The sequence below is a fragment of the Schistocerca gregaria genome, chromosome 5, assembly GCF_023897955.1.
Source record: "Schistocerca gregaria isolate iqSchGreg1 chromosome 5, iqSchGreg1.2, whole genome shotgun sequence".
In the NCBI taxonomy this organism is placed as follows: domain Eukaryota; kingdom Metazoa; phylum Arthropoda; class Insecta; order Orthoptera; family Acrididae; genus Schistocerca; species Schistocerca gregaria.
In genome coordinates, this window is record NC_064924.1 from 42004556 (window position 1) to 42030507 (window position 25952).

The window sequence follows — 25952 nt, forward strand, 5'->3', positions numbered from 1 at the left end:
TTCATTCACGTGGCCCTTATCGTATGATGGACGGCGCTAGCAAGTTTTCGTTCCGGATGTAACCGCCATGTGTCTTTCTGCGCACAGATCGACGTCACATTCCTGTGGCGAACGGCACTGGGACACTTTCAACTTGCAACTCGGCTGCTTGCTCTGCTAGCCTGCGTTTACACCTGTGCGCCTTCTATTTAGTCACCTTGCAGAAATACGTATAGGAGCACCTCTCCTTCTCAACATGTAGTCATGGCTGGCTACATGTGCACGTATATAGAACAACGACGCTGTTCCAGTGTTCATGATGTTTGCTATTTTGCTAGCAAAATGTGTCACAGCAGCCGTTGTATAGGAGCGGGGGTGGGGGAGGGGGGGGGGGTCCTTTAGCAGGTATACTGTGCCTATTATTACGTATTGTGAAAAATAGCTTGCTAATGAAATGAGAATTAAAAATTTACTATCGAAAATTACAGAAAATATTTCTATGAAGTCACAATAAGAGTAATGCTCAGTGGCTTAAGTGCTGAAATCACCGGCCTTCAGCATTTACTCATTGTTGTTTCTGGTTTCTACACTCAAGCATATACATTGCCGACTCTGTGACAAGTTTCATTGTCCTGCTCGTCAATACGATAGTGCAGCGATAAAACAAACTGCACATAGGGATGAACATGGTCCCCGAGGATAGAGCATACATGTGTTGATCAATTGTGCCATCCAAAATGACGAGATCACCCAAGGAGTGTCAGGAAAACATTCCGCAGACCATAACGCTCCGTCCTCCTGCCCACAACTTTCCGATGACTGTTACAATGTGTTTGCTTTCTGACTCTTCACGCCGATGGAGCATAAAATGCGATTCATGTGAAAATACCGTCCGTCGTGACTCAGTGGTCGTCCAGTTGCGGAAATGATGTGCAGATTCGAACCTTCGCCGCCGAGAACAGCAGTCAGCGCGGGTGCACTAAGCAGGAGCGTGCTGTAGGGGCCCATGCGCAGCAACGTTCGCTGAAAGGTCGTTGAGGAGACACTGCTGATTCATATGAAATGCCAGATGTTCAACAGTTGCAAGTCTACTGGGCCATACACATCTCCACAGCTGTCGTTCACCCATGTCATATACGGCCCGTGCTGCACTACAGCTGCCTCAGCGCCGGATTTCGATAGCGACGATTTGTCATGCTCGGTATACACTGAAGCACCAAAGAAACCGGTATAAGCACGCGTATTCAAATACAGAGATATGTAAACAGGCCGAGTACGGCTCTACGATCGACAACGCCTATACATATATAAGACAACAAATGTATGGCGCAGTTGTTACAAAGTCGTTTCCAAAGTCTTCTTGGCAAACTTGGTTAGCACATTCACATTCGCCCTCAAACTGAGTTAATTACAGCAATTTCGTGACATTACAGTAGTTAAAAATTCTTAAGGAAGCATCTTTGTCACAACGGAAAGGTAGATTGAAAATTGGGCTTGCAGGGGTTGCGACATGCGACATACAAAAAAAAAAAAAAAGAAGTTAGGGAGCCAACAGCACCCGGGTTTCCCAGGTGGTCACCCATCCAAGTACTAACTGGGCCCGATGTAGCTTAACTTCGGTGATCGGGCGATAACCGGTGTATTCAACATGGTATGGCCGTTGGCCTTCATTTGCTGTAGGAGCACGGCAGAATTCGCGTTCGGCTTTTCTCCCAACACACAAAATGTTAGTTTTCGGCCGCATTTGACGAAAGCACTTCCTTCCGCAACAGTCTGTACCTCGAGGACGGCGCGGACGGCGCGCCCGGCATCCCAGCAGAGCAGCGGCCGAATTAGCGGGCGCACCGCCACGTGTGTGAGACGCAATGCTGCACGTTGCACCTCGTGCCATTCGCTGGGCGCGTGCAGCCTTCGACACTAGCGAAGGCACATCTTGTCCCTGATGTCGGGCGAAGGGACTGTGCGGGTTATAAAGATTTATGTGAGTTTGTACGTGGTGTTATAATCAGCGCACGACCGATGAGACACATCATCTCCGAGACAACGATGAAGTGCGAATTTTCCCGTACTACCACTTCACCAGGGTACCGTGAACGTCAGGAATCCGGTAAAATGTCAGATCTCCTCCATCGCTGCGGCCAGAAAAAGATCCTGCTTAACGGGACCAGCGACGACTGAAGACAATCGTTTAACGTGACAGAAGTGCAACCCTTCCGCAAATTGCTGCAAATTTCAATGCTGGGATATCAACAAGTGTCAGAGTGCGAACCATTCAACGAAACGTGATCGATATGGGCTTTCTGAGCCGAAGGCCCACTCGTTTACTCTTGATGACTGTACGACATAGAGATTTACGCCTAGCCTTTGCCCATCGACATCGACATTAGACTGTTGATGATCGAAAACATGATGCCTTGTCGGACGAGTCTCGTTTCAAATTGTGTGGAGCGGATGGACGTGCAGGGGTATGGAGACAACTTCATGAATCCATGGACCCTGCACGTCAGCAGGGGACTGTTCAAGCTGGTGCAGTCTATGTAATTGTGTGCGGCGTGTGCAGTTGGTGTGATATGGAATCCCTGATGCGTATAAATACGACTCTGGCAGCTGACACGTACGTAAGCATCCTGTCAGATCACCTGCATCCATTCATGTCCATTGTGCATCCCGACGAACGTGGGCAATTCCAACAGGAGACACGCCCAGAACTGCTACAGAATGGCTCCAAGAACACTCTTCTGAGTTTAAACATTCCGCTGGCCACCAGTCTCTGCAGACATGAAAATTATTGAGCATATCTGGGATGCCTTGCAACGTGCTGTTCAGAAGAGATGTCCACCTCCTGGTACTCTTACTGACTTACGGACAGCCCTGCAGATTCATGGGGTCAGTTAGCTCCAGCACTACCTCAGACAGTAGTCGAGTCCATGCGGCACTTCCGTCTGCTCGCTGGGGACCTACACGATATTAGGCAGGTGTGACAGTTTATTTCGCTGCTCAGTGTACTTTAATCACGGCCGAATATTAACAGTTTGCAAATTTTGCCGTTTCGGAAATGCTTCCATCCTCCATCAGAAAGCCAATGAATATGCACTTTAGGTGCTGGTTGACATCGAGTAAAGACAGTCGTCACATTAATGTGACTGGACTGCGTGCTTTCCAGATTCCTAGTGATTTTCGTTATAACGCTCGGCCGAGACCCAAACGAAAAGATAAATTTTAACTTGTGCAAAAAAACTGAATCTTTTAACAGTGAGACCCAGTGAAACAAAGCCCAGACGAACAGAACAGAGGAAAGCCGCATGACTCTTGGACGTGTCTCCCCGTGTGGGATGGAGAGAGTCCCGCGCAAACGCACGGAGGTCCAAGCTCGCAAATCAGAGGCATTCGTGACTTTGCACCGTCGCATGTGCCCCCTTGCCTCTTCGTGCAACGTCGCAACCAGTGCTCACGGAATGTTGTTCGTGTGAAAATGCACCGTAAGCGCAATAATACGTGCTCGAAGTGCTGCTGAGGAATCTTCGGCTTTTTCAGTGGCTTCTATAATGCGTTCTGCTGTATCGCCCCTCTACTTAGTGTGTCCAAACATCACAACTAAGGAAACAATGTGTGGTGTCACCGGCAGACACCAAACTTGCTAGATGGTAGCCTTTAAATCGACAGCGGTCCGTTAGTATACGTCGGACCCGCGTGTCACCACTATCAGTGATTGCAGGCCGAGCGCCGCCACACGGCAGGTCTAGTCTAGAGAGACTCCCTAGCACTCGTCCCAGTTGTACAGCCGACTTTGCTAGCGACGGTTCACTGAGTAATTACGCTCTAATTTGCAGACACGACAGTTTAGCATAGCCTTCAGCTACGTCATTTGCTACCACCTAGCAAGGCGCCATATTCACTTACTAGGTCTTCTGAACAGATAATATTGTGACTCATGTACCGTCAAGAGCGACGTTCATCATTAATGGATTAAAGTTAAGTATCAAATTAATTATGTCCGCTTTCTGAATTCTAATTCCTTGTCATGTTCCGGACCTCACGTCAGTATAGTTCTTCCCTCCTCATGCCAGCCTGCGTGAGCTAAAACGCGTGCATTTCGGCCTCCTCTAGTAACACGGAGTCGTCTCTTCAGCCAACACAACACAATGTTAACAGGATTTGGCAATACTCCTACCGAGATACTCTGAACTACCGTATTTTACGGACGATAAGACGCACCTTTTTCTTCGAACAATTGCTTCCAAAATTCAGGTGCATCTTGTACTGTAAAATTCGGAAAAAACGTCCAGTGTTTGAGTTACAATTCCCACCAGTTTTAAAAATGGCCATACATTGGATGCCGCGGGAAACCTATCTCTGTCTGGTAACACTGGATTCATCTGGTAGCAGCAGTGCACCGGTCTGACGAACATGAGTTGCTAGGATTCACAGACTTGCTAACACTGTCTTCCTACCCACCCGCCATCGCAAACCCAGAACACTGTCCAGCCTGTGATGGATTAATGCAGTCTACGGTGCCAGTGTACGTGAATTGAAAGTGATCTGTGATATCAGCAAAACTACAATATTTTTGTTAGTACCAAGTTTCGTAATGGAAAAAATGAAAGATGTTCATATCATACGGGTTATACATTGAAAGTAATAGCATATTCAGAACATGGAAACAGAGCAGCTGAGCGGCATTTCGGCCCTCCACTAACAGATAAAACCTTTCGTGACTGGCGGGCTAGTGAAGAAGAATAGAAAGAAAATGAGGTAGACTAAACGTGCAAATAGAGGACTGAATGTAAAAGAGCCAAAACTAGTAGGTGACGTATTGACATGGATTTAAGGACACCGTCGCAGTGGAACTTAACTGACTTCAAAGGCGGAGTTGGTTGGTCCTGCAGGTTTATGAAGCATCATGGACTTATCAGGCGAACCAAAACCAAAATTTCTCATAAAATTTAATAAGAGTATGAAAAGAAAATATGATCTTTTCATCGCTTTATTATTCAGCATCGAAAGAAAAGCAGTGGAGAACTAAGTCAAATTGCGAATACGGACGAAATTCCTCTGACATTTGGTGTGCCGACTAACAGAACTAGTGTCATGAAAGTTGCTAAAACTGCAACTGTAAAAATAAGTTCACATGGAAAAAATGCACTACACTGTTGTCTCATGCTGTGCTGATGATCATTTTCAGCTGCAAAACAATGCCGAAACGTTCTGAAATACCTCCAGGTGTTTTTGTTCCCGTACATCACAAGAGTTGGATGGACGAGGCTGGCATGAAATTATGGATGAACAGATGTGAGAGAGAACGAGAGGTGCTCTATTGAAGAAGGGTTCTCTTCTTGTGCCAGATAATTTTAGCAGTAATTTGAAAAATTCAAGTTGTCACCAGTGTGGTATTTAAGCCGAATATCACAGTTTAGCTGTTCTGCTACACAGCTACAACACTGAAAAATCGTCAGTAACAAAGTCATAATCTCAGTATGACAGCTTTAATGCAATACATTTTTTATGTTCCCTATGGCTTTGCTCCTTACTTCTGATCATGAAAGTCCAGTGTGATCCAACTCGTTGTAAAATATCCCCAGCAGCCAAGTTAAACTGCATCACAGTAACCTCGAAGATGTACTGTTCACACTGGATTAAGCTGCATTGGTAGTGGAGAACACACCAATGTTTCCACGCCAAAAAAGGCATAAAATTTCACTTTCATTTCATATTTCCTTTCAGGTATAACAACTAAGTTTTATTTCAGATTAATATCCAGTTATACTGACACTCAGGATTATGTAGCATTTTAACATTACCAATGACTTTTTTCTGTCCACTTACAGCCTTCTTTTCTAAATTTCCATCAAGGACTAAAGACGAAACAAGAATAGTTACACACTAACAGTTACAATTTTCGTTCCCTGGTCACAATTATTTCCAAACATATGTCAGGACGAAACAAGAATAATTACACAGTTACAGTTACAAAATTCGTTCCCGTATCACAAACAATCATTGTCAAATCTATCTCCCATGAGCAGAGGATTGTTGTATGAAAAAATTGAAACTGACGTTCCAAGTCTTTGTTTTTGCTGTCTGAGGTGCTGCTCCCTACAATTATTTCGCCTGCGTTTATTTCATTACATTGTTTATAGAGGGCACCTTCGCGTGAGACTCCGTGCCAAATGCAGTAGCATACAAAATAAACAGTAGAGGAAAATATCAGTTCATCTGTCTTCACTCCTCCTACGTCTATTTAAAAACAAATAAATAAAATAAAATAAAAAATACCTTTATATCCTTTTCTCTTTACGATGTTACTGTGTAGCAAGATACCCAACGGTGGCTCATTCCCATTCGTGACGAAAATACTGGAGGAGAGAAAAAAACCGTGTGTACCGTGGCAGGTTTTTGTGCAACGGCGCCAATACCGATCTGCGCGTCCGCTGGCTGGCACGACAGCATGACGTATTTCGAGGTTTCGCCGTTGTTGCTGCGGCAGCTGCTAACTACGCTAGACGACATACTATTTGTGATGATGTGCGGTCATCGAGCTCTTCCGTAGATAGCATTTTATCGAGGCATTTTGATTTACACTGTCATAAGCGGCTGATGAGAACATTCTTCATAGCCTTGATCCATCCGTCTTCGGCGGTGAAACTAAAATGTCTTGAACTTCGATAGCAATCTTCTGCTTGGAACTGGCGACTAATTATCTGTATTTCGTAACACCGGCGCCAATGTGGACGAAAACGAACTGACTCTCTAGCATCACAGACTATCGGATAGGATTTTCTGACGAGAATGGTACGCATTCAGTACATACCCCACATTCACCGTCGTTGCGTCTTCGTTTATCGTGTTCTGAGTGTTCGTCAAGATGATAATAACTAGCATACGTGGAAAAACTCCGCAAAGCATTATAATTTCACTGCGTTAATTACATATCTGGTCGTCCGTGAGGTACACATTAATTATATCATGTGGAGGCCACCAACACTGTGAATTTAATTGCGCGCATGACAGCTATAGCATACCTACTAGAAGTTACAACGATCAGCTAGCACTTGCGAGGACGTGCAATGTTTTTTTTTCCTTTTTGTTGTTGTTGTTGTTGTTGAAATGATACTCTCTGAAGGCGACAGACTCCGTTTAATACAAGGAGCAGTTAGCAGATTCAGACTGATGAAAACGTTGCAGAGGATTTCTTATTTATTAATGGGCCAACGTTCTATACAATAACTTATATCACGAAATATGGTTCAAATGGCTCTGAGCACTATGAGACTCAACTGCTGTGGTTATCAGTCCCCTAGAACTTAGAACTACTTAAACCTAACTAACCTAAGGGAATCACACACATCCATGCCCGAGGCAGGATTCGAACCTGCGACCGTAGCAGTCGCACGGTTCCGGACTGCGCGCCTAGAACCGCGAGACCACCGCGGCGGGCTCTTATATCACGTTTTCGGTACGGGGACATTATAAGTTTTCCGGCGATAACACAATGACAGACATTTAAGGTTTCTCGGCCTTGGATCTGGTACCTGCTGCTCAAAACAGCTTTCGTCGGGCAATGAGGTACACTATTTGCTCAAAAGTATCCGGACACCCCCCCCCCCCCCCAAAACATGCGTTTTTCATATTAGCTGCCACGTACTGCCATGCATTCTATGCCAGCGACCTCAGTAGTCATTGAACGTCGTGAGAGAGCAGAATGAGACGCTCCGCAGAACTCATGCGGTCAGGTGATGGGGTTTCACTTCTGTCATACGTCTGTACGCGAGATTTCCACACTCCTAAACATCCCTATATCCAGTGTTTCCTATGTGACAGTGAAGTGGAAACATGAAGGGACACGTACACCACCAAAGCGTACAGGCCGAACTCGTCTATTGACTGACAGAGACCGCCGACAATTGAAGATATGTAATAGGCACACATCTATCCCCATCATCATACACGAGTTCCTAATTACATCAGGATCCACTGCACGTACTATGACAGTTAGGTGGGAGGTGAGAAAATTTGGTTCAAATGGTTCAAATGGCTCTGACCACTATGGGACTCAACTGCTGTGGTCATTAGTGTCCTAGAACTTAGAACTACTTAAACCTAACTAACCTAAGGACATCACACACATCCATGCCCAAGGCAGGATTCGAACCTGCGACCGTAGCAGTCCCACGGTTCCGGACTGCGCGCCTAGAATCGCGAGACCACCGCGGCCGGCAGAAAATTGGATTTCATGGTCTAGCGGCTGCTCATACGCCACACATCGCGCCAGTAAATGCCAAACGACGCGTCGCTTGGTGTAAGGAGCGTAAACATTGGACGATTGAACAGTGGAAAAACGTTGTGTGGAGTGACGAATCACGTTACACAAATTGTGGCGATCCGATGGCAGGTTGTGGGTAAGGCGACTGCCCGGTAAATGTCATCTGCGAGTGTGTGTAGTGCCGACAGTAAAATTCGGAATCGGTGGTGTTATGGTGTGGTCGTGTTTTTCATGGAGGGGTCTTGCACCTCTCGTTGTTTTGCGTGGCACTATCACAGCACAGCATTGATGATGTAACGGGCTTCTTGCTTCCCATTGTTGAAGAGCAATTCGGGGATGGCGATTACAACTTTCAATACAATCGAGCACCTGCTCATAATGCACGGCCTGTGGCGGAGTGGTTACACGACAATAACATCCCTGTAATGGGCTGGCCGGCACATAGTCCTGAGCTGAACCCTATAGAACACCTTTGGGATGTTTTGGAAATCCGAATTCCTAACAGGCCTCACCGACCGACATGGATACCTCTCCTAAGTGCAGCACTCCGTGAAGAATGGACTGCCATTCCCCAAGAAACCTTCCAGCACCTGATTGAACGTATGCCTGAGAGAGTGGAAGCTGTCATCAGGGCTATAGGTGGGCCAACATCATACTGAATTCCAGCAGTGCCGATGGAGGGCGCCACAAACTTGCTATTTTCATCCAGTTGTCCGAATACTTTTGATCTCATAGTGTATGTACATGAGATTGCCTCAGGAGCGATTACATACACGAATAGCTGTTAAATAAAAAGTACGGTGGAGGAAACATCTTGCACTTCTTTTGTCCATAGAGCTCTACACACTGATAAGTAAGCGAATCTCATTACCGAAAAGCAAGTTTGCAATTCGTCGTGAAGAGAGTGTGTTGCAGGGAGCAAAACTCTTAGAGTCTAGTTATTCGCGTTGAATAGTGCTGTACCGAAAGTGTACTTGTAGTTAAGAGCGTGAACGTTTAACGCGCTGGTCAAATTGTTGTAACAAGCAGTGACGACGAACAGAATGCTATAGTCACATACATAAAACATTGTTAGCAGTGTTAGGACGAGAGACACATCCGAGGCACGATGGAGATTACAGACGACAAAGCGCTACAAAAATTTGTTACAATTTTCTGCTGAGGATGATTGTTGCACAAAATCCCATAAACGAAGTGTCTGATGTTTGAACTGTTGTACAAGTTATTTTAAAGACATGATGCATAATCCAATGTTGTCAGTAAGTAATAATATGTTAAAATACTCGAGAAGGGGACATTGTCAATACAGGACTACGAGTTTAAGCATTAGTGTAGCATATTTATGGCAAATGTTGCTAATAACTTTTAATCTCCGTTTGAGCTGTAGAGCTCGTCATACAGTAAAATTTACCGACGTTTCGGCCACTGTTGCAACACACAGTACTATACACTCTGAAGAAGCTACTTGCAATAGTGGACGAAACACTGGTACTTTTGACAACAAGTCAGAAAAATATTATTGAAAATGACTCCGGCCTCGAAAGCCTATGAACAATACCTTGTGTTTCTAATGGAAGTAGAATAGCTTCGTGTACCTAGCAATGTGGGGAGGGGTGGGGGGGGGGGGGGGGGGCAAAGCGTTAACTCTCGACAGCCCAGATTACCCCAAACGAGGCCAAATTACTTGACAGTATCTCGATCTAATCTGAATTTGACGTCAATTCCTCCCCCTCTCAGAACCATACTTCCCCCCCCCCCCCCACTCTCCCTTCCTTTGCATGCACGCGGTCAACGAGTCTACTTTTCCCATTCCTCAACTACACATTTCTCCTGGGTAGTGTTCAGCTCGATTCACGACATTGGTACATTTTCTTCACTTTTCATTCTTTTTTTACATTTTGGGAAGTGTTATGCTGTTTTGATACATCCACATACGTCTTAGTACTTCTGCCTATTTAGAAGTCTCGTGTTCAATATTAGTGGTGATGTTTTGCTATTTTAGTTACACCGGTCGTAGTTGAACCCCCAATCAAAGCTCATTGGTACTACTACCTCAGCTATACCATTCACGCGCAAAATGATTTCTTTTTTTGTAATGGGTGTTGAACTACTGTTCAAAATGACTAACTTACTGTTGTTCTCGTCTGCCTACACACAGAACACAGATGGTAGCAATTTACGTAATAAAATGTGATCCATAAGCGTAACAATTGTATTTATTGCCATACCATCGGACTGCCGATTCCAGCAGTGATAATTTTTAAAAAAAATTGCGATACAACGACAGTATAGTGATGGTGTCAGCAGTGCGACATATCTACGCAAATTACCGCAACTCTAAGACTGATCTAACCAGTAAAACCCCTTATTAGAATCAAAATTCCTCAGCTAAATGTATCAACGCAATTATTATTAGCCTTGATCGCTAATTATAATTCATATTACCGGTTTAGATTACTTAATCATCTTCATACCTAGAAAGGAATGAACAAAAAATTTCTACTCGTAACATATCGCGAATACACAAAATATACGCTGACATGGCAAAAGCCGAGGAATACCGCTTAATATCGTGTAGGAACTCCTTTTGCTCAGCGTAGAGCCGCAACGCAACGAGGGAAAGTCTGAACAGGTCGTTGGAAGACCCCTGCAGAAATATTGAGCCGTCCTGCCTCTATAGCTGGCCATAATTGCCTGGGGCTTAAACTAAATGCAAAAAAGACGCAAGTAATCTTAATAGCCCATCAGAAATTAATAAGTTCAGATTTCCACGAACGGCTGCCTCCTATTCTGCTCGACGATACTCCAATACCATATCAGAAAACAGTGAAGAACTTGGGTGTAACTTTGGATGGCCATCTCAACTGGGCGGAGAATACAGTTGCAGTGTGCCGGAAGACGTCCGCTTGTCTCTATACTCTCAAAAAGTTTCGGAACGTATTTCTAAACGACGTGAAACGCCAGCTCGTGCAAGCACTCGTTCTACCGAACTTCTACTATTGTGATGTAATTCAACAAGGCATGAGTAGTGAAAACAAAAGACGGCTAGAACTGACCATGAATGCCTGTGTGCGTTGCACCTGCAACATTCACCGATATGATCATGTTAGTGCTTCATACTCCGAGCTAGGGTGGCTGCGGCCGGACAAACTGCGTGACTACCACACTCTATGTCTACTTCACCGACTCGTCGTCGCGCAAGCACCCCAGTACCTTGCTTCAGAGATTAAACACTTGTCATTCCATCACAATCGAAACGCGAGGTCACTCTTATTTGGTATCCTAACTGTGCCCACTCACAAAACAAAAACTTTTGCAAACTCCTTCTCAGTTGCCGCTGTCCGCCTCTGGAACAAACTGCCCCTTACCTTGGGCAAAATTCAATTTCCTGCTGCTTTTAAGAAGACGTTGAAGCATTTCCTACTATCGTCTTCATAACGATCTCCACAAAATTAATGTACAAGGCCAATCCTCTTATCTGTCAAATAGCAAAGCTAGCTTCTCCTATCTTGCTCCTGAGATGCCTTCCTCTTCATCTATCTCTATTAGCCACGCCATCTTCTTTTCCTTTATATTTCCTTAATTATGTTTCATCATGCCTCTATTCTTCTCCTCCTTTCACCATGAGTCTTCCTCATACTCCCTGCTGCTAGCACTCCTATCTAAAATCTGTCTCTTCAGTAATGTCTAATTATAACAGTACTTATGATCTACGAATATAAACTCTATATGTATGTATTTTTCCAGGTGTGCTTTGTAATTGTTTATTTCACTTTTTCTGCTGGATGTAGTTTAACATGCTACTAAAATAAATGAATGTAAAATAAGTAGAATGCCCGGTTAGATGTAAGAGAGGGCCTGATGGCCCTAATCTTGCCAGGTTAAATAAATCAGTAAATAAATAAATAATTGCGCAAGTGTTGCCGGTATAGGATTTAGTAAACGATCTGACCTCCCAATTATGTCCCATAAATTTTCAGTGGGTGGCCAAATAATTCGCTCGAACTGTCCAGAATGTTCTTCAAACTTATCGCGAACCATTGTGGTCCGGTGATACAGCGCATTATCATCCATAAATGTTGTATCATCGTTTGGTAACATGAAGTCCATGAATGGCTGAAAATGGTCTCCAAGTAGATGAACATAAAAAATTTCCAGTCAGTGATCGGTTCTGTTGGATCCGACGACCCCCTCCATTCCATGTAGACGCAGCCCATACTACTATGGTGCCACGACCAGCTGGCACAGTGCCTTGTTGAGAACTGGGCCCATGGCTCCGTGGGGTCTGAGCCACACTCGAACCGTACAATCACCTCTTACCGACTGAAATCAGAACTCATCTGACCAAGCCACGGTTTGCCAATCTTCTAGACTCCAAACAATGTGGTCACGAGCTTAGGAGAGGCGCTGCAAGTATTGTCCACCTGTTGGCAAAAGCGTCGGTCGTGTGCTGGCATAGCCCATTGACGCCGAGACAATGCCTTAAATGTGGTACTCTCAGCGCACTCTTGACGCTGTGGATCTCGGAGTATTGAATTCCCTAACAATTTCCGAATGTAATGCCCATGTGTCTCGCTCCCACTACCGTTCCGCATTTAAAGTCTGTTAATTTCGCCGTGCGGAGTAGCCTTGCGGTCTGAGGTGTCTTATCACGGTCTGTGCAGCTTCCCCCATGGCAGGTTCGAGTCCTCCCTCGGGCATGGGTGTGTGTGTTGTCCATAGCGTAAGTTAGCTTAAGCAGTGTGTAGCCTTACGGACCGATGACCTCAGCAGTTTGGTCCCATAAGACCTTACCACAAACTTCCAGTTTTTTGTTAATTTCGCTCGTGCGCCCATGACCACGTCGGGAACTTTTTCACATGAATCAGATAAATATAAACAGCAGCTCCGCCAATGCACTGCCCTTTTATACGTCGTGTTCGCGATACTACCGCCATCTTATATGTGCATGTCGGTATCCCATTACTTTTGCCTTCTCAGTGTATGTAAATATGAAATAATTAAAAGGGCACTCATCGTACAAAATATGGTTGCAATAAGAGCAAGTCTTAAGCAATGTACGCACGTGCTACGTCACTACACTATGTTTAAAAGAAGGCTCGAGGCCTAGCACTGTTACATAATTGAAACAATTACACAGTAGCGTTATGCATGTAAAAGGGTGACAAAATATTAAGCTAAGTGAAACTGAGGAAGGGATTCAGGATGTGCAAAACTAAAAATCAAAGAAGAGTGTCAGGGAAAGTCTGCGCGATACCAGATATTTTTTGTTAATGTGTCAATAAATGCAATGATACGCGTTTGTTTTAGGCAAATTACTTCTTTATGGCTGCTTGGACCCAGCTATGAAAATGTCTCATATATAGTTCGCAAATAAGGATTTTCATAAACAGAGGGTACAGCGTGTATTTGAACTAACTGTGTACAAATCAGTTTGATTCAGATTTGTATCAGTTCCAATTAGGATGTTAAAAATTCAAAGGTTTTAGGATGGATGCAAAGTGCTATGTGTAATTTTCTTGGCTTTGTTAGTAGGGTACACCGAACCCCGTTTGTCCATGCACTCCGACCTGCCTTGTATACGGCACTGTAAGGATGCGTTCTACAGTTTACCCCAAAGGGGCTTGAGACAGAGCATCGAGTAACCTAGTCCCTCCTTGATACGAAAACCTTACATCTCGTCCGCATGTCATTTAGAAAGCACACTGAGTTGTGCATTCACGTAAATGAGCACTCGTTTGAACAACTCACTTAAATGAACATTGCGCCACTATAACACCAATTTGATCACAGCCAATTAGTGCAGCTTACTGCATGAAAATCTAAAATTTTAAACGTTTTTAGGTTACTAACTAAAACTGATAAAATTTTTATTTTAATTTATTTGTACATACTTCGTTTAAATAACTTAGCTACAAACCATAAAAAATGTCCTATTTCGTAAATTACAATTCGTTACTGTAACTGCCTAGAAAATAACTAACTAAACTCTACTGATACCTACGTGGAAAGAGTAACGTTTCTTACGTTACCGATTTAAATAAATATTCCTTTCACTTATTATTTTGTGAGATACTGAGATAAGTACCTTATCTGGAACACTCTATCTATTACCCCTTCGGCATGAGAAACAAAATGCTGATACTCTTGTTCAAAACAAAGCGAACGATGCTAGTTTTTGTCTTACGGCAGGTGGAGTCAACTAAACAGCTTTCAGTCGAGAGTTTGCAGGCACCTCAAACAGCCCAATGCATCCCAAGCCAAGGCTCCAGACGAATACAGCTTTTCACCGGACTATTTTGGACATCTTCCTTCGCCGTCGCGGAGTGAGAGTTCGTGTGACCTGCTTACCACAATATCGTGCTATCCGATGTAGTATGACAGACGTACTTAGGTAGGTAAACGTAAGAAACGTTACTCTTTCTGCTAAGGAATGAACACACAGGATGGTTATTGTTACTTTACTTGAGCCAGGGCAGATGGAAAACTATTTACAGTATATGCACCCAACTTTATAGGATTCGCGTTGTTAGCAGTGTCAATGTCATGATGGCTTGCCTTTAGGGCCGGTTTTGGTACGCCGACGAAGTGTTGAAACACAAGCATCAGTATGCATTGCAGTTGCACACAGTCAACATGGGTCTGGACGAGGTGAGCAGGGCTTTACCCATAAAAGGTTTTATCAGAACAATTGCAATAGTGCTGCGGCTCTTCAAGTGCATCGATACATTAAAGGAATGCGGAGAGGTACTCCTTCAGTACTGGGGTTGAAGCGCATGATTCGCGATTTCGATTTAACTGGCGCCACTTTGTGAACCGTTCCTGGGAGAGGCGGACGGCTAATTGCAGCACAAACTGTCGAAGAAGTTACTGTTGCCAAAAGTGTCACGACTGCTCAACATTCTATGGTCCGCCATTCGTAAGGTAATGTGACAGTTGCGAAATGGTATCACCAGTGCGTCTCCAGGCTGTCGTGGATGCAGACAGTCGTCACATAGAGCGTCGCTCGTAACTTGGAAGACAAACATGGTACGCAACTAACAACTATTACCCTCGCATATGGTAATCATGATTTCTCTTTCGGATGTTCTTACAAAAGCTTCCACAAAGTTAAATTGTCCTACGATCATTCGCGTGTCATGGGAGCCCTCTCAAGTACCGAAAATTTAATTATAAGTGTTCTGTATTTTATTTAGTTACACTCTAAGGAAAAAGGAAATTGACGCAACGCGAAGGACTGATCCCAATGGGACGAAAATTGATAGATGTGATGTACACGCATAGACAAACGAATGACGAATGATTTCAATTTTATAAAAATTGGATGAGTTATTCAAAAGAAAGAGCATCACAAACTGTGCAAGTCAGTAACGCGCTGGTCCACCTCTGACCTTACGCAAGCATTTGTTCCGCTTGACATTGATTGATCAAGTTGTGGTGATGTCCTAGGGGATATAGTGCCAATTCTGTTCGACTGGCGCTTTACATCGTCAGATTCCCGACGTGGTTGGAGGGCCTTGTCCATAACGAAATGGCTCTGAGCACTATGGGACTCAACATCTGACGTCATCAGTCCCCTAGAACTTAGAACTACTTAAGCCTAACTAACATAAGGACATCACACACACCCATGATCGAGGCAGGATTCGAACCTGCGACCGTAGCGGTCTCCTGCGGCTCCAGACTGTAGCGCGTAGAACCGCTTGGCCACACCGGCCAGGCTGTCCATAACGCTTCAACAGTTCTCAGTTGTAGGAATGACCTGACGATCTTGTTGGCGCTACAGTCTGGAACCACGTGACCGCTACGGACGCAGTTTCGAATCCTACCTCGGGCATGGATGTGTGTGATGTCCTGAGGTTAGTTAGGTTTAAGTAGTTCTAAGTTATAGGGGACTGATGACCTCAGAAGTTAAGTCCTATAGTGCTCAGAGCCATTTGAACCACTTCCGCTAATTGATGCAGATTTCAATGCTGGGCCATCAATAAGTGTCAGCGAGCTAACCATTCAATAAAACATATCTATGGATATGGGCTTCCGGAGCCGTAGGCCCACTCGTGTACCCTCGATGACTGCACGGCACGTTGCTTTACGCCTCTCCTGGGTCCATCAACACCGATATAGGACTGTTGATGACTGGAAAGGACTTGCCTGTTCGGACGAGTCTCGTTTCAAATTGTATCGAGCGGATGGACTTGTACGGGTATGGAGACAACTTCATGAATCCGTGGGTCCTGCAGGTCAGCAGGGAACTGTTCAAGTTGGTGGAGGCTCTGTAATGGCGTTGCGCGTGTGGAGTTGGGGTGATGTGGGAACCCTGATACGTCTACATACCACTCTGTCAGGTGACACGTACGTAAGCAACCTATCTGATCACCTGCATCCATTCATGTCCGTTGTGCATTCTGTCTTGGGCAATTCCAGCAGGACAATGCGACATTCCACTAGTCCACAATTGCTACAGAATCACTTCTGAATTTCCGCCGGCCACAAAACTCTCCAAATATGAACATTACTAATCGTATCTCGGGATGCCTTTCACTTGCTGTTCAGAAGAGCTTACGGATTTATGGACGGCCCTGCAAGATTCATGGCGTCACTGTCCTCCAGCACTACTTCAGACATTAGTCGAGTCCATGCCACGTCGTTTTGCGGCACTTCTGCGTGCTCGCGGTGGTCCTACATGATATTAGGCAGGTGTACCAGTTTATTTGGCTATTCAGTGTAATATAGCGTTAACATTGTAGGAAGGATCCATACAACCTTAATGCAAAGAATAACACATGTGATGTGCAATGTAGAGCTAGCTCCGCCCGAAAAGGCCTCATATAGCCCGACCGTACCGACTGACTGCCGTGTCTTCTTCAGCCGATAAGCGTTTTGGTTGCGGATACAGAGTGGCACGTGGTCAGCGCACCGCCCTCCCGGCCGTTGTCAGTTTTCGTGACCGGAGCCGCCGCTTCTCTGTCGAGTGGCTCCACGATTGGCCTCACAAGGGCTGAGTGCAGCCCGCTTTCCTACAGCGTTCTGCACAGCGGCACAGTCATCCATCCAAATATCAGCCAAGCCCGGCAGCACTTAACTTCGGTTATCTGACAGCAACCGATGTCAGGCAATTTAGAGTTAAGAAAAAATATACAAATGTTGAAAATCATAACATAACACAATAAGCTGTATCCGAGTGTGAAAGTGTTATTACGGGTAGATCTGAAAAGTAATGTCTCCGAATGTTTTATGTGAAAACTCTTAAAGCATTTTAAATAAAACGAACATTCTACACCTTTATTCTTCATGTCTACAAATTCGCAATCCTCTGTTGCTAGAGGACTCCGAACAGGGTGGCGTGTAACGTAAGTACAGGAGTGCCTGACGAACACTGTGCTATAGTCGAGCTTCGAATTCGAAGACTTCAACCGCACACTCAGCACCCTCTGCTTCAGCAAGGCAACGCCAGACCACACACGAGCGCTGCAACGTCTGCTGCAATCCAACGCCTTGGCTTTACTGTCATCGATTGTCCTCCATACAGTCGCTAGATGGCCCCATACGATTTTCATCTGTTTCCTAAACTAGAACACCTTCGAGGGCTTCACTTTGTTAGTGATCAAGCGTTGCAAGCACAGGTACTGGTAATGTTGTGGCTCTACAAACAAAGTCGAACGTTCTATAGTGATGGAATCAACAACCTGGTCTCCCGTTGTAGAAAATGTCGTCAGAGTGACTATGTTCAGAAATAAATATGTAGACGTGAAGAACAAAGGTGTAAAAGATTAATAACGTTTGTCTTACACAGGGTGTTACAAAAAGGTACGGTCATACTTTCAGGAAACATTCCTCACACACAAATAAAGAAAAGATGTTATGTGTCCGGAAACGCTTAATTTCCATGTTACACCTCATGTTAGTTTCGTCAGTATGTACTGTACTTCCTCGATTCACCGCCATGATTTCATACGGGATACTCTACCTGTGCTGCTAGAACATGTGCCTTTACAAGCACGACACAACATGTGGTTCATGCACGATGGAGCTCCTGCACATTTCAGTCGAAGTGTTCGTACGCTTCTCAACAACAGATTCGGTGACCGATGGGTTGGCAGAGGCGGACCAATTCCATGGCCTCCACGCTCTCCTGACCTCAACCCTCTTGACCTTCATTTATGGGGGCATTTGAAAGCTCTTGTCTACGCAACCCCGGTACAAAATGTAAAGACTCTTCGTGCTCGTATTGTGGACGGCTGTGATACAATACACCATTCTCGAGGGCTGCATCAGCGCATCAGGGATTCCATGCGACGGACGGTGGATGCATGTATCCTCGCTAACGGAGGACATTTTGAACATTTCCTGTAACAAAGTGTTTGAAGTTACGCCGGTACGTTCTGTTGCTGCGTGTTTACATTCCATGATTAAAGTGATTTGAAGAGAAGTAATAAAATGAGCTCTAACATGGAAAGTAAGCGTTTCCGGACTCATGTCCACCTAACATATTTTCTTTCTTTGTGTGTGAGGAATGTTTCCTGAAAGTTTGGCCGTACCTTTTTGTAACACCCTGTATAGTGACAGTATCAACAACCTGGTCTCTCCTTGTAGAAAATGTCGTCAAAGTGACTATGTTGAGAAATAAATATGAAGAAAAAACGTGTATAACATTAATAACGTTTGTCTTATTTAAAAATCTTTAAGAGTTTTGACATAAAATCGTCGGAGACGTTATTTTCTAGCATGCCCCGTACGTTACAAACAGACGGGGAAATTGCTGCTAGGATAAAGACACACTGTGCTATACGTCTCAACACGAATTTGTTTTAATGTAAAACTTAGGTTGCAGTTGCGGGAGGGGATGATGAATTTGTGATTATAACTTTGAAAACTCTACCTTTAACAACCAAACTTGGTGAAAGTGGCGCTCCTCCTCTTCGGATTCTTCCATCAACGCTGTACATTTTTCGCAACTATGGTTGTCTTGGAAAAGACCATGACTCGTGAAGTCTACATTTTTCTGTTCAAGAAATGTACCTAGAAAACCACGTCGGCGTCATTCAGGAGATGACTACCATAGAGTGGTTCCTTCATCTGACGAAACAGGAAGAAGTCACTGGGTGCCATGTCAAGAGAACAGGGGGTTAGACAACTTTTGAGAGCACAAGAAAGCAATATGTGTGACTGTGTCCTGTTCAGAATGGACTAGGATGGTGTTGTGGAGAAAAAACACCCCCTTGGACATCTTTCCGCGACGCTGTGTCTTGTCATCCATCCTTAACCTCGTCAGCCTATTTCGGCAATATGCTACTGCAACCTTACCTGTTATTCCCAAACAACAGTCAGCATCACTTTAGCGATAACTATCGGATCTTCGCCATTTTAGGCATAGGTTAATCCACATTTTTCCGTTGCTAGCCTTGCACCTTTGTCTCGGGGCTGTAGTATTACACGCAGCACTCGATCATGACGTTTTGAGGTTTAAAGAAGTCATCTGCACAGGCTTGATACATTTGTAACACTTTCGCTGCTGTGAAGGTTTGGTGAGCTTTTTGACTGAACGCGAGCAGTCAGGAAAATTACCTAGCAGCTACCGTTATCATTTTGAATGGGTCATGAAAGATGTTGAAAACTGGTCCATGACCATTATGCCACGGTCGCCTTGATTGATTCTGATGCTCTGGTCTTCCAGCACCATGGGTTCCACATCTTTTGTGATTCCACGTTCATACAGAGAAAGATAGTCTACCATTTCGTTCTTCATCTATCAGACTTCTTTGCCTAAACTGAAAACGTCTGCGTAACCTAACCTTTGTTATATGATGGATCATTGCTGGCAGACATTAACACCAATTCAGGTCGATTGTTGCAGCGTTGTTCTCTTCAACAGCAAGAAATAAATTATCGCACAATACACCAATTACCAATGGTCTACGTCATGTTGTTTCGGTCACTTCAGCGGCGTGCAACTTTACCACGACGCGGCGATTTCAGTATGATATAAGGTTGGTGATTAAGTTCGTAGCCTTATTCCATAAGTTTAGTAAACAAAATACATACACATGTTAGAGACTTTCGTCATAAATAATATATTCCCTTTCACTGTTTACAACAGTCTTCCAGCGCTGAGGTAACTTTTCGATCCAGTGAACGTAGAAATTGCGTAGTTTTGAGGTGAAGAACGTGAAAATCTGAAGGCGCAAGATGAGGTGAGTAAGGTGGGCACGAAATGACTTCCCAAACCCACACTTTTAGAGTGTATTTTGCCAGTCCAGCAGAATGCCGGTGGACGTTATGGTGAAATAGCATCACTTGACGCAGTCTTCCTGGTCTTTGATCTTGGACTGCGTCTGCAAGACAACTCAGTTGTTGACAATAAATGTCGGCAGTGATGGTTACACCTTGGGGAAGCAATTCGTAGTATTTCACACCGTCCCTGTTCCACCTGATGCCTAACATTATCTTTTGTGGATGCACGCAGTTCTTTCTACGGGGAGTTGCTGCTTTGTTTGGGCCTAACCATTCCATTCTTTTCCTTATGTTCTCATAAAGTCACAATTTCTGGGCACTAGTAACGATACAGGATAGGAGTGGAAGATGTTGTTTAGGAGCTAACCCATGATGAGCGAGAGATGCACGTATGGCTAGTCGCCGACTTTTGTGAGTTCGGCTCACTACGTACGGGGCACGTACACCCGATTTTTGAACCTTCCACGCTGCATGCAAATGTCACACGATGGCGGAATGATCACAGGTCATCATGTTCGCCTGTTCTAAGGTACACTAACGATTATCATTGTGTATTAATGCATTTATACCCCGAAAGTCTTCCTCACCGTGGAGGGTCACTAATGTCAAAACGATTCTCCTCAAAACGGGAAAACGATATTCTTGCCGAGCTCTGTCCAGTGCTGTTATTTCCACACAAGGTGCAAATGTTTCCGGCTGCGTCGGCGGCCGTCACTCCTCTACTGAATTCAAACAGAAGAATATGTCGGAAATGTTCCAGTTTCTCCACTTGACACTTCATTTTATAGCGTCCACAGCTCTACACACTATCTCCAAATGAAATAATGATAGTATGTAAACCAAAGAGCAGCCGTGAACTGTAAATAAAAAAAATGACAATCGATAAATGTACCCATTGCAACCAGAATAGCAGCATGCAAAGCAAAAACTGTAGGAACTTATGCACCAACTATTAACTGCTGTACGTGTGCCCGCCACACTGGTACGACTACGTGGAGTCCGCAGCTCGTGGTCGTGCGGTAGCGTTCTCGCTTCCCGCGCCCGGGTACCCGGGTTCGATTCCCGGCGGGGTCAGGGATTTTCTCTGCCTCGTGATGACTCGGTGTTGTGTGATGTCCTTAGGTTAGTTAGGTTTAAGTAGGTCTAAGTTCTAGGCGAATGATGACCATAGATGTTAAGTCCCATGGTGCTCATAGCCATTTGAACCACTTTTGACTACATCGAGACGCAGCTGTCGGTACTCGCTGGCACGTTTGGTGCACAAAGTGAACTTGCTGTACAAAAAAAGGCAGGCTGTTTCTTGCAGCACTGCAGCTACCAGCCCCTTCGTGTTGACATTCAAAGGTCTAGGTAAAGCTGTAAGTGTAGGTTCTAAGTGGCCGGCACTCGACACGCCATTCCCAAACAGCAGAGATAACATCGACAATCTCGAGAACTGAACACAAGCAACAGCAACAGCCCGCAATATTGATCTTCTGCACGAAAGCGGCTAAGGTTAAACTTCTGCGTATTAAAGCACTGCTTAAATTACAGCGTCATAGCTGGAGTCAAATACGATGTGTCTGCCAACAGAGTAAATAAAGGATTGCTAGAAATGTAAATATACTGATATCTCCGTTAATTTTGTGTAAGGGTCTCCGACACTTTCACGTCTGAATTAAATCAACAAATTCTTCGGTGTTGATTAGTTATTCTGACCTGCCTGATCGTTATATTCTGAATTTATGTTAGTTATGGGACAGTGTAAGCTCCCCACTACATATTTATATACGAAACTTAGCCCAAATTTACGTCCCACTCTATAAAAAATTTACACACTACCAAAAATGTGCCGGCCGATGTGGCCGAGCAGTTCTAGGCACTTCAGTCTGGAACCGCGCGAGCGCTACGGTCGCAGGTTCTAATCCTGGCTCGAGCATGGGTGTGTGTGATGTCCTTAGGTTGGTTAGGTTTAAGTACTTCTAAGTTATAGGGGACTGATGACCTCAGAAGTTATGTCCCATACTGCTCAGAGCCAATTTTGTTTGTTTCCCATCAGTCGTTGCGTTAAAGGGAGTTTCGTGTTATATGACTTTATTCTGTGTTTTGTGGTACAAATAAAACACACAAAATTATAGTAGTTATAAGAGCTGTAGCGAAACACTGCAACTGAAACAAAAGTATTAATTTTTTAACTTAAGTAATCAAAAGAGAGATGATTCGTAAACTTGACAGCACCCACATTTAGATTCCATGAGGTTTTGGAAGGACTATTTGCTGTGTGAACGAAGCAAGTCTGCAATACAGTAATCAGTATATTACACTTATTTCCGAGAACCCTAAAAGGTTTAGGACGCAGCATATTGACGAACGTCGTCACTTCGCTGTGTGTTTCGGGAGACGCACTGTCCGAGGCGTACACGACTCGACAAAAGATTTAATTAGTGAAGAGAAATACTGAGTATCGATACATAGTAAAACATGTGCATTTTTCTTGAATTTCAGATTACCACTTCGTTTAGAAACCAGCAACCCGGAACGGCTAACACACCTGTCATTTCCATACGAATGTAGTGCCGTTGTTGATGGATCGAACGAAGTGTTTGGTACGTGACAATTAGCGAATGTAGAGCGCAGTTACATCATCCACCACTGTATCCAGCTGTTTAGTCTGAGAGTGGACCACTCTCCGATTACTGGCACAAAAAAGAGGCCGTGTATTAATTCGGAGGTTAGTCCTGCAAGAACATTACACGTACATCCACACGATTACCGGATGAACACACTGACTGCCGACAAGCCACCGGCTGACGCGGAAGAGTCACAGGCATCACAGTGGTACTACAGTATATCTCCGAATGACACTCACATGAGGCTTGTTGGTGAAACATATACTGAGGATGAACGCGACATGCAAATGTGATCTTGGGTTGGCTGGGTATTATCAATTTAGCCTTGTACGTAATAGTAGCTTCTTTCACATCTGTAAACGTGGTCTTCGGTTAGCTGGGTATTACCAACTTAACCATACACGTAGTTGTAGCTTCTTACACTTTTACCTGATGAAGATTTCTTACATTCCATTACCATCATCATTACAGTCGCAAACGTCGTCATCGACACAACTGCCTCTTCTTCGTTGCGCAGCCCCGATGGTGCTGGATCACCGACATCAAAATCTGATGTTGTTCAAATGTGTGTGAAATCTTACGGGACAACTGCTAAGGTCATCAGTCCCTAAGCTTACACACTACTTAACCTAAATTATCCTAAGGACAAACACACACACCCATTCCCGAGGGATCACTCGAACCTCTGCCGGGACCAGCCGCACATTCCATGACTGCAGCGCCCCAGACCGCTCGGTTAATCCTGCGCGGCTCAAAATCTGATTTCTTCCCATATGCTCAGTAATTCTTCATCAGCGAAACCAGTTGTTTTTGGGCGTTTACAATGTCGTGTTGTCCAACTGGTTGGTGGTACAAGATGCATTTTGGCTAAAACCATTAATGCTCGTATTTGCACTGAAGAGCCAAAGAAACTGCCACACCTGACTCATATCTTGTAGGGCCTCCGCGACCACGCAGAAAAAAAAAGTGCCGCAACACGACGTGGCATGGACTCGACTAATATCTGAATTAGTGCTGGAGGGAACTGACACCATGAATCCAGTAGGGCTGTCCATAAATCCGTAAGAGTACGAGGAGGTGGAGATCTCTTCTGAACAGCACGTTGGAAGGCATCCCGGATTTGCTCAATAATGTTCATGTCTTGGGAGTTTTTGGGCAGGTGGTAATGTTTAAATTCAGAAGAGTGTTCTCGGAGCCACTCTGTAGCAATTCTGGACGTGTGGGATGTAGTATTGTCCTGCTATAATTGCCCAAGTCCATCGGAATGCTCAATGGACATGAATGGATGCAGGTGATCAGACAGGATGCTTACGTACGTGTCACCTGTCAGAGTCGTATCTAGATATATCAGGGGTCCCATGTCACTGCAACTTCACACGCCCCACACCATTACAGAGCCTCCACCAGCTTGTACAGTCCACTGCTGACATGCAGGTTCGATGTATTCATGATGTTGTCTCCATACCAGTACACATTCATCAGCTCGATACAATTTGAAACGAGACTCGTCCCATAGGCAACATGTTTCCAGTCATCAGCAGTCCGGGGTGCCTGTTGACGGGCTCAGGCGAGGCGTAAAGCTTTGTGCCATGCAGTCATCAAGGGTACATGAGTGGGCCTTCGGCTCCGAAAGTCCATATCGATGATGTTTTGTTGAATGGTTCGCTCGCTGACACTTGTTGATGTCCCTGCACTGAAACTACAACAATTTGGGGAAGGGTTGCACTTCTGTCAGGTTGAATGATCAGTTGTCGTTGGTCCCCGAGATTTGATGTTTTGCCGGATTCCTGATATTCATGATACACTCGTGAAATGGCCGTAGGGCGGAAATCCCCACTTCATCGCTACCCCGGAGATGGCGTGTCCCTTCACTTGTGTGCTGACCATAACACCGCGTTCAAACTCACTTCAATCTTGATAACCTGCCATTCATTGTAGCAGCAGTAACCAGTCTAAGAACCGCACCAGACACTTGTTGTCCTATACAGTCTTTTCCGACCGTAGCGCCTGATTCTCTCTGTTTACAGTTCTCTGTATCTGAATATGCCTGCCTGTACCAGTCTCTTTGCGCTTCAGTGTATGACCAAGCCAATATCACTCTTCGTGTCAAAATAAAAGTTAGCAGTCAATTTTATAATGAATGTACAGCGAAGTTGAAATTTCGTAGGAATTTGTAATATAAACTTTACTGAAGCTAAAAATGAAAAAACAAAATTCAAAGCGCAGGAGAAGAGACTGTCAAGATGTCGGGTAGATCTGCGTCAGCTCAGTCTAGAAATCTAAATTAATGCTCACTACTGCTCTGCGTTCTGTACTGAACACAGTGGAGTGTGTGGCCGTTGGCGAGCTCGCCTCAGTCACATTGTTAAGACGAACGCTTTTAAGGGCGGAAATTAATACAGTGCTGACCCATCGTCAGCTTACAGTGCAAGGGGAGCGCGTTGCGGAACGTAGAACCTATGGGCATAACATGGAATTGTTTTTAGAGCACTAGGTACCCCTTGTGATGGATTTCATTCAGTAACGATGATAGGAAGAAATCTGCGTTATATTCCCTGTGTCTCGCACGGAAGAACTCCATTAATCTTGAAATCTGTATCTATGAAAATCAGTATTACTTCGGTGTACGTATACGTCTTAAGGTATACCTGCACAATGACGCTTGTGTGAAATACACTTTGTTACCGTGGGAGAGGGTATTCTAGTTACGAAACAGCGGCAGAATATGTAAGCTCTTTGTGGCTAAACAGTAGCCATAACTCTTGTAAAGTAGTTTACAATGAACGGAATACCATGACTCTGTTGCCTACAGGGAAACATAAGAGTCATGTTCAGAAACTAAATGTAGTAGATTTTTATATTTTTTAGAAAAA

The 25952-nt window shown here is 44.5% G+C and overlaps 1 protein-coding gene and 1 non-coding gene across 6 annotated transcripts in view; one reads left to right on the forward strand and one right to left on the reverse strand.

Annotated features, from left to right (window-relative positions):
* The window catches only part of LOC126272339 (inactive dipeptidyl peptidase 10), a 1336959-nt gene that overhangs the window by 859707 nt on the left and 451300 nt on the right, over positions 1 to 25952 (forward strand). The gene's annotated exons all lie outside the window — the stretch shown is intronic.
* Positions 1526 to 1644, reverse strand: LOC126274320 (5S ribosomal RNA). Its single transcript, XR_007550145.1, has one exon. It is a non-coding gene; the product is annotated as a 5S ribosomal RNA (ribosomal RNA).